This window comes from Amaranthus tricolor, chromosome 4, assembly GCF_026212465.1.
Source record: "Amaranthus tricolor cultivar Red isolate AtriRed21 chromosome 4, ASM2621246v1, whole genome shotgun sequence".
Lineage (NCBI taxonomy): Eukaryota > Viridiplantae > Streptophyta > Magnoliopsida > Caryophyllales > Amaranthaceae > Amaranthus > Amaranthus tricolor.
Genome location: NC_080050.1, coordinates 20,708,764 through 20,718,571, shown reverse-complemented (window position 1 = coordinate 20,718,571; position 9,808 = coordinate 20,708,764). Strand labels below are relative to the sequence as shown.

The following is a 9,808-nucleotide window of genomic DNA, read 5'->3' as shown; positions in this document are numbered from 1 at the left end:
AAGCTTGTCCAATTAACTGATTTCTCTCGATCATCCGAGTGAAGTGAGGTTTCAGCTCAAAGTTCTTTGCACTGAAATCTAGTTTAACAATGCAGGAATGGAGGATTGGGTGAGCAAGGGCGCACCTAATTGGTCATTGCTTCTTGTTGTCTTCTTGCCTTCTTCTTCTTCTTTCTATGTATAATTTGCGTGCCACAGCTTCGATTTCAGGATCTAGTTATTCGAAGGAATGATCTCGCTTGCATTGAAGATCACACAATAAGGAATAAATATATGTGAAATAATAGAATTGAACTGCTAAAAATGGTATTGAAATACAATAAAACCAACAGGTTATTGTTCTAGACAATAGAAGAAATAATGAAGGACACTAGGGATCACGCAATTTGCATAAAAATGTCAAACTTTTTCTTTCCTTATTAACTACAAATTCATAGGCTGACTAAATGTGAAGTTGGCTAACCTCAAACTTTTAACTGTAATCTTTACTTAAATTGGGATCAATCCCTCTACCCTAGCCAATAAAGCTACCCACTAGACATTATAATAAACATGAAGATACAAATTAAAACCCTACGCATGATGAATAGCATAAATATAGAAATTAAAACTACTAAATAATCAAACATAAATTATAAGAGCAATAATAAAAACTTACTTGAATTATGACTAGAGAACTTTATTGAACTGAAGATATTAACTTAAGTGTGTTTAGGGTTAACTAATAGAATAAAAAATGGGAAAAAGTTGAAACTGAAGAACCATAAAAATTGTCGCTCATTAATTATAAATCTGAAAACTTTAATTAATTTTCTAAAATTAAGATTTTCCTTCTATGGAAGAAGGTTACTTAGGAAATAATCTTACCAACAACCCTGAAAATTAGCATAACAATAATAAATATAAAATAAAATAAATACAACTAAAGTAACCAAAATGAATGGAAGGGCGCGCAAAATCGCTTAGAAGAAAGGCGGCGAGTCGTCGCTAGGTAAGGGCGACTCATCGCTTGCTAACTGCCTCAAAATGATAACTTTGAGAACCCAGATGGCGAGTTGTCGCTAATAAAGCGATGACTTGTTGCTTTCTCATTAATAAATTAATAAAATATACTAATGAAGAAATGACTTAAGACACATGTCACACTATCATTAAAAATTTTTCCGCTATTTTTCTATTATTGATAGGGAAACTTTTAATATTTGAATTGATATTTAGGGAAACAATTAACTCATCAAAACATGTAATATTTTTTGATTGACTATATTATATGTGATGATCGTTTGAATATATTTCCTTATATAAACCAAAAAAAATAATGTACATGTAAATCTTTACTTTAAATTAGATAATAAATTATTATCATCTAATGAATAAGCTAACTAATTTGGCTATTTTTTCAATTAAATCCTCCCTCCTATTTATCATACATAGTTGAAGGCTTTTCAAATTTTATTTGTCTCAATTATCAACAATTACTATGAGTAAATGTTTAATATTGTTGTATAGTAAATTATTTATTCACTTTGATAATGATAATATCATAACAAATATAAAGATTTAATAATTAAGTTTATGTTGTGAATAAATTAATTTTATAAAATAATATCATTATACATATCAATAAATATTTATAACTTCCGTGTTATACACGAGAATCTATCTTTGTTCTCGTGAATTTGCCGATCCAAGAGTTGGTGGCTAGTCGTTTTCTATTTAACGGTGATTTTTAAATTTCTTTCTATCTTACTTCTTCTTTGATTTTCACAAGTGGCGAGTCGTTTGATGTATGGCCTTGGCGATGACTCCTTGCATACACTCTGCCTTTGTTGCTCATCCTTGTTTATTTGTTCGAGGTCTTAGGCTATTTCTTTAAGCCTTCATCCTATTATAACTCTATAGGACGTATAAAAACTCTAAATTCACGTAAAACGCATGCAAACTGTTATGAATAGAATCATTTAGGTGGAAAACAAACATACTATAAAATCACGTAAAATAGTCATATTACTTCCTAATAGAAGGTATAAAATTAAGTGCAAATAATTGCACTTATCTGATGCAATTAAAGTTTTCAGATCATGCAACATATACTTCCTCCGTTCTCCAATGAAGTTAGTGGGAAATATGTTGGGACCATAAGAAATATAAAAATGTTAAAATGGAGTTAGTGGTAGATATAGTGGGGGGGGGGGGGGACCATAAGCATTATAAAAAATAAAAATATTAAAATGGGGATGAATAAGATTATTTTTTTCCTAAGTTTGTTATATGAATAAAAAGATTTTTTATGTGAATAACAAATTAAAACACCCAAAAATGGGAAATGTGAAGTTCTTTAAGAAAAGGAGGAGTATAATATATAATTGACCAAGTTGATCTTTACTTGTTCTTTTCGTAAACCACATTATTGTATTTGCAACACAAAACGCTCAATTAACCATTAAATTTTTAATGAGCCAATACTTTTCAAATAATATAGAAAAGAAATTAAATTATAATGAAGAAATACAGACCATCTATTTGACTAATTGATTTCTGGTTAATCACCAAGTTTTTGAGTTTTATTATTTTATTTCTGTGTGTTTTTTTATTCAATTATATTGGTGATAATTAGGCATGGCCACGGTCCGGGTTGGGACGGTCCGGGTTGGGCCGGTTCCATCCGGTTCCGGTTCCATTTGGAACCTGTCGCGATCGGTTCCGGTTCCGGGCGGTTCCAAACGGTTCCTTGGCGGTTCATGAGGCGGTTCCAATTCACGGGACGGGCGGGTCGGACCATCGGTTCCATTTTTATTTTTTCTTTAAATATTTATATAATATAAAAATACTATAATATTGCGGACGTACCTTTAATGGTTACTCGATTATTAGCCAAATTCATTGCTTGTCAAGTTGTCATCGTTATTAAAATATTTACTAAAAAGAATGAAAAAAATAAATTAAGAAGAAACGAATCAATGATAATATCGATAAAGATGATTAATAAAAAAATAAGGAGAAAATGGACTTGAACCTAGTACCAAAGGAATACTAAGTTGCCTACGTATCCCGAAGGAATCAAAGCCCACGTAGTTCTTTGTCATACCTTTTATTTTTAGTTTTGAATGTTGATTTATCGTTGTCCGATTGATCCTATTCGTCTTCGTCATCCTCATCTGGTTGGTTAGATGCTTCCGCTGACTCTCCTCCTGACGATGATGCAGATGTATCCATCATCATCCATGGATCATCATCATTCCTTAGTCCTTGTGTTCAAATCTCCACTTGATCCCAATCTTTCTTGCAAACACATATTTGAATATTATGTGGAGCAAGACGAGATCTCTTTTCGTCTAAAACTATTCTACCTGCACTAAAAGCAAACTCCGACGCAATTGTAGAAGCAGGAATTGCAAGGATACCCTTTGCAATTCTCGATAATATGAGAAATTTTACAGATTTTTCTTTCCACCACTCTAAAATATCATAGCTACCTTGGTCAATTTCAAAGTGGTGTTTAAGATAACTATCTAATTCTAAATATGAAGTGGAGGAAGAAGAAGAAGATGATCCTACAAAACTATCATCTTGGCTCATTATATTAGCTATTACGGAATTATAATAAGAGGCACTGCCGAAACGCTTGCACGCCTAGACGTATCGCGTTTTGGGTTATATACACTAGCATAATAATCATAAAGTTCTGCTAAAAGTTTTTTACAACTTGCAACATAATTATGTATATCACTAGGCGGGCGATCTAATGATTGGTAGTAAAATCCAATTACTTTAGTAAGGACTTCTGTTTTAAAACATGGGTCTAAAATGGTTGCAATTCCATAAATATAAGGAAAATCGGTAAAATATGCCTTCCATTTATCCATCATATCTGCAAGAATCGGCTTTAAATATGGCTTAGTATCATCATGCGTATGTTTAAGAAGATGATAAAAAATAGTAATACACTCACTTATTACTAAGTGGACGTTCGGTTCATAAACATATGAAAAAATCTTAGTTGCGTGGTCATACGCTTCTAATATTTTATGTAGACCTATAGCTAATTCCCATGTGTCATCAGTTATATAGCTATCTGTACACTCACTATACAGTTGTGTTATAACTGGACGATAAGCAATCGCATTTCTTAATAAATCGTTGGTTGAGCCCCAACGTGTAGGAGTATCTAATGACCAATACACTTTTTTTAGTTGATATTGGTCACATAATTGTTTATATCGTCTTTTTATCTTTCCAATTCTAAGCCACTTCACTATATCTCTAATTGGATCTAATAAATCTCTTAATTGTTTTATACCTGCTTGGCAAGATAAGTTAACTATATGAGCACAACAACGTATGTGTAATAAGCTACCCCCAAGGATAAAACTAACAGCAGGCTCGTTATACAAAAGTTCCATACATTTAATGTTAGCGGTTGCATTATCGGTAGAGCAACAAAATATCTTATCTAATAAGTTCCATTCTCTACATATCTCTACTAATCTATATTTTATGTTTTCACCCGTATGTCTTTCTAGCATTGTCTCAAAAGCAATTATTCTTTTTTGAATAATCCAATTTTGATCTATCCAATGTGCTGTTACACACATATAAGATTCTAAATGTAGGGGAGCAGACCAAATATCAGTTGTTATGCTAACCCTACCATTAAAAGATTTAAACATTTCAATTAATTCATAGCGCATTGATTCATATAATTTAATTGTGCGTCTTTTAAGAGTGCTCCTAGGGATTGCTCTATATTGTGGTTGCAAAGTTTTTTTAGTGAAACGCTCGTGTGCCCTACTTTCACCGTGGTTAAAAGGCAATTCATCACAAATTACATACTTAGAAAATTCATCAATCATATCATTACGATTATATATAAAAGGCATACCTGTGCTGGGAATGTCCCACTATCGGCTTCCACTTGTGGTCCCGCTGCCGCTTGCTGCATGAGTTTCTTTTGTGATTCCATGCTTCTTTGCCAAATGTTTGTTAAAAGATCCCGTACCACCACCTAACACGTATTCACTAAACACAATAAATAAATTTTTATAAAATATGAATATATAATGTATGTATAAAAAACTAAAAAAGTATTTACCTCTGGCGAAATTGTATGAAATTAAGGGCTTTACTCCTTGACTTTCACAAATTTGACAAGTGCATAAGAAAACATCTGGATTGTCGGTTGGTTCTTTTGTAAAATACGACCACACATGTGAAACAACTCTACCACTAGGAGGTGGCATTGCCGGAAAAGGTTGTCTTACTGGTTCATCTTCATCTAAATTTAAATATAAAGACATACTCAGATATATACCACAATATATAAATAAATAATAATTTAAAATTTAATCAATTTGAAAAATAAAATTATAAAACTAACCGATAGTTTGGAAATTGACTCGTTTACCACGAGCTTGTCTTTGTTGTTGTTGTTGTAGTTGTTCTTCATGTGATCTTGTTGATGACTGTCGAGAATTATGTATCCCAATAGGGGTCGTTGGTTCCTCTTCTTGTTCTTCTTCTTAATCAATTTGTATTTCTCTTTCCACTTCTTCTGCATAATTGTGTAATTCTTGGTCGTACCCTTCTGGATAATTTGGTTCATAATTATAATTACTAATCGAAGGTGTTGTTGATACCGACGGAGTTGAAGTGGCCTTTCTTTTGGAGCTAGAACCTCCCAATGATTTTGCCACTTTAGTAACTTTTTTAGAGGCTTTTTTCAAAAAAAAAGACATGATAATATTGAAATAATAATAGAATTAAAAAAATAAAAAAATAAAAAATAGACTAATTATGTAATTAACTAAATTAAGAAATAATTAAAAAACTAATTATGTAATTAAGAGAATAATTGCGTAATTAAGTAATTAAGTAGAGAGAGTAAGTAGAGAGAGTAGGAGAAGAGATGAGTTGTGAATGAAAATGATTGAAAGTGATGGGTATTTATAGAGAAAATGGCAAGGGCTAGTTAACGGCTAGTTTTCACGGTTCCGGTTCCATGGAACCGCTAGGCCGGTTCACCCGGAACGGTCCCGGTTCCGGTTCCATGGAACTGTTGGACCGGTTCACCCGGACCGGTCTCGGTTCCATAGAACCGTTGGACCGGTTCACCCGGACCGGTCCCGGTTCCAACCCGCGGTTCTTAGGTCCGGTTCATGCAGTTTTTTCCGGCGGTTTCATGGTTCCAGCAACTTTTTTTCGGCGGTTTCACGGTTTCGCAGTTCGGGCCGGTTCGGAACCTGTCGCGAACGGTTCCGGTTTCGGATCCGGTTCCAAGCAGTTCGGGACCGGTTCGGTTCCGGGTAACCCGCCCCGTGGCCATCCCTAGTGATAATATATACATGAGGTCTGAATCACTGCTCCTAGAAATAACTGCCATATTGCCTACACAACCGCTATACTAAATAACTGCTACTATACATAGTCTAACACTAATAATCAATTTAGTAAAACAAAATAAAACAAAACAAAATTGAACATAAAATTATTGAATACTTTTTATGTATAAAATATTAAATTTAACATTTACATAAAACTATCAAATAGTTTCGATATATGTAACACTTATTACATGCATGTATTTTTTAATGAAGTTCACATAAGGAATGTTCACGGAAATTAAGAAAAATAGAATCGTTTATATATTGGAGATATTATTTTGTTGAATAATAAATTTGATGGAGGAAAAGTGGGGACCATAAATATTAAATAAATATTAAAAGAAAGTTAGTGGAGAAAATATGAGGACTACAACTAATAAAAAATATTTTTAATTATAAAATTAGTGAGAAACATGTGAAGACCATAAAGAATATAAAAATGTTAAAATAAAGTTAATGGAAAATATTTAGGGACCATATGCTTTATTAAAATATCAAAATGAGGATGAGTAATGTTATTTTAATATGTGATATACATGGAAAGATTTCTTATGGAACAACAAATAAAGCGCCCCAAAAAGGAAAGTGAGAACTTCTTTGAACAGAGGGAGTAGTTTTGTATCAACTAATTCCTATGTCGATTAGGTTTTAGCAGGGCTATTATTGACTTTTTCGGAACCTAGGGCGAAATAATATATTAGGGCACTTTAAAATAATTTTAATACACAAAAATTCAAATGAAAAAAAATATATAAAAGCTTCAAATTCATCAAATAGATATTATACAAAGCTTTTACTATCAAGAACCGCATCCATCATCATTTTCTACAAGTTTTTTCACATACTGTAAATTATATCTTGCCTTTTTTACATTGTTCATTCTATGTGTAAATAGTGATGTATTAGCTTAATAAAATCAATACAAAGCAGTATCGAAACCCTAATCACTTTTTATTTCTGCATTTTATTTTCTTTCATGGTATCAGAGCCGTAAGGTTCAGATCCGAGATCCGACTCTTCAGTTCTCATCATTTACCTAGAATCACCTTACCTTAATCTCAATGGCAGATTCAACAGAAAACACAATCCAAACCTAACCAATTTCAATGGACCAGATACCAGTTGGAGAATCCTTCATTTTGGCATGAGGACCGAACAAACATGAAGTGTAGCCATTGCTGTGGATCGAGACACACCAAAAATGGTTGTTTCAAACTCATAAGGTACCCAGAGTGGTGGGAAGATCTACAAAAAAGGAAGGTTGCCACCAAGGCACCGGTGAACCGAGCTGGCAGCAAAGCCCTCCTCATTAAAGCAGAAACCTCCGGTGGTGAGCACACAGGGGTTGGTGAAGAAGCAGAAATGGCGAAAGAAGGAGGAGATGGTATGAGAACAATGAGCACAGAAGGAGAGAGATACACAAAAACAAAAAATGGAAAGAACATAGAACATGTCGACCAAAGGGGAAAGGAAAGGGCAAGTGGGAAACTTGCCTTATATGAGTATTTATAAAGGGGAACAAAACAACACATACCCTAACCCTAAAAAACCCTTGTGTCACTCCTATTTATCCCTTAAAAACGGCGGCTCAATTCCCAAAAACAAGCATAAATTTTTACCTACTCATCAAAAAAACCCATCTCTTATCCATTCTAATCCACAAAAATTTAGTCTTATGTGCAAACCTACACCCAATTAGATCTTTGACTGTCGTGCCACTGACACAATGACCTTTGACCGAAATGACCTTGTCACCTCCATACCAACATCCCAATCTCATATCCAAACCACTAATGGGGAGTGTATCCGTGTTGAAAGTGCTGGCCCTGTTGATGTTTCTCACTCTATTCACTTGAAAAATTGTTTATTTATTCCAAGTTTATCTCATAAATTATTGTCTGTTAGTTAGTTGACTAAAGAGCTTGATTGTACTGTTCTCATGACTTCTATTTGTTGCATTGTGCAGGATGCTCAGATTGGGAAAATCATTGGACATGGTTCTGCACTAGAGGATTATACTATGTGGATGACACGACTCAACAAAGTCAAGCTTTGCTAGCTCGCCGGTCCTATGATTGTCACCTCTAGTTGTGGCATCGACGCTTGGGTGACCCTTCTATAGCTTATTTAAAAATTGTATATCTTATTCTCAAAAACAATAATATGTCGTTGGATTGTGAAACTTGTGTTTTGGCGAAAAGTCAAAAACATTCTTATTTGCCTAGTTTATCCCATTCTACTTGTCCTTTTTCGATAATTCATTCTAATGTGTGGGGCCCTACTCCAATTTTTGCTCATCATAATTTTTCATATTCTGTGTTATTTGTGGATGATTGTATTCGTATGAGTTGGGTGTATTTTTTGAAAAACATCTTGCTCTGACACACCACAACAAAATGGGATTGCGCAGCGCGGGAACCATACTCTACTTGAAATCACTCGAGCTCTTTTACTCGAATCTCACTCCTCAGCCTATTTTTGGCCTGAGGCCACTGCTACCTACCTTACCCATCGTCTTCCTTCTAACCCTACGTTCTTCTCATTATTTACCACCTCGTATCTTTCGCTGTGTAGTCTTTGTTCATCTTCCTAAAAAATTTTGAACGAAACTTGAGACTAGGGCAATCAAATGTGTCTTTCTTGGCTGTGGGGTAAATTAAAAAGGATATAGATGTTTTGACCCTGTTCACTAACGCATGTATACTACTATGGATTGTGACTTCTTTGAACATTCCTACTATTATACCCAAATGGTCCTCAAGGGGAGAGAGTTAGTGATGACATAAAGAGCAAGTAGGTGAGACTACCGATGTTGTGCCTGAAGTCATAGTATCTCCACTTCTGCAAGTCCCTGTCTTACCAGATGAGCATCCTGAGGTTCCAACTACTGAGGTAAATTCAGAAGTTCCACAAACTTTGATTAATGATCATGATAATTCTATTGTCAATACCCTTCACTACTACAAAAAACGGAAAAGAGAACCCCTCAAATATGCCTAAGAGAACTCCTCAGGAGCGTTCTCCATGTCACAGTTCTCTTAGCCTAAGAGAACACCCCTTTTTTAGTGTTTTCTTAAGTAAAATAAAAGAGAACATGTGGAACAAATAGGCGTTCTCTTTTCTTCACATTAAAGAAAACTTGCACCTTATGGATGTGTTCTCTTTGCTACTTGTAAAAAAATCTACAACCCTACCAAAGAGAACACCTGCTTTAGGGAGGTATTCTCTTTTCCCTTACCAAAGAAAACTACCAATTACTGGAGGTGTTCTCTTTGCCCTTGCCAATAACTACTAAAGAAAAAGCCGTACAATTGCAATTTCCTTTTATTTTTAAACCACCATTTATATGACAAAAGACCTATATTAATAAATAAAAATACCAATACGATATAATTTGTACTAATACATATATACCATTAAATATACGC

The 9,808-nt window shown here is 34.1% G+C and overlaps 1 long non-coding RNA gene across 1 annotated transcript; it reads right to left on the bottom strand.

Annotated features, from left to right (window-relative positions):
* Positions 1 to 4,928: 4,928 nt before the first annotated feature.
* On the bottom strand, positions 4,929 to 5,704 carry LOC130809880 (uncharacterized). Its single transcript, XR_009040960.1, has 3 exons — positions 5,378 to 5,704; positions 5,093 to 5,275; positions 4,929 to 5,005 (listed from the first exon to the last, which is right to left on the bottom strand). It is a non-coding gene; the product is annotated as an uncharacterized LOC130809880 (long non-coding RNA).
* Between the last annotated feature and the right edge of the window lie 4,104 nt (positions 5,705 to 9,808).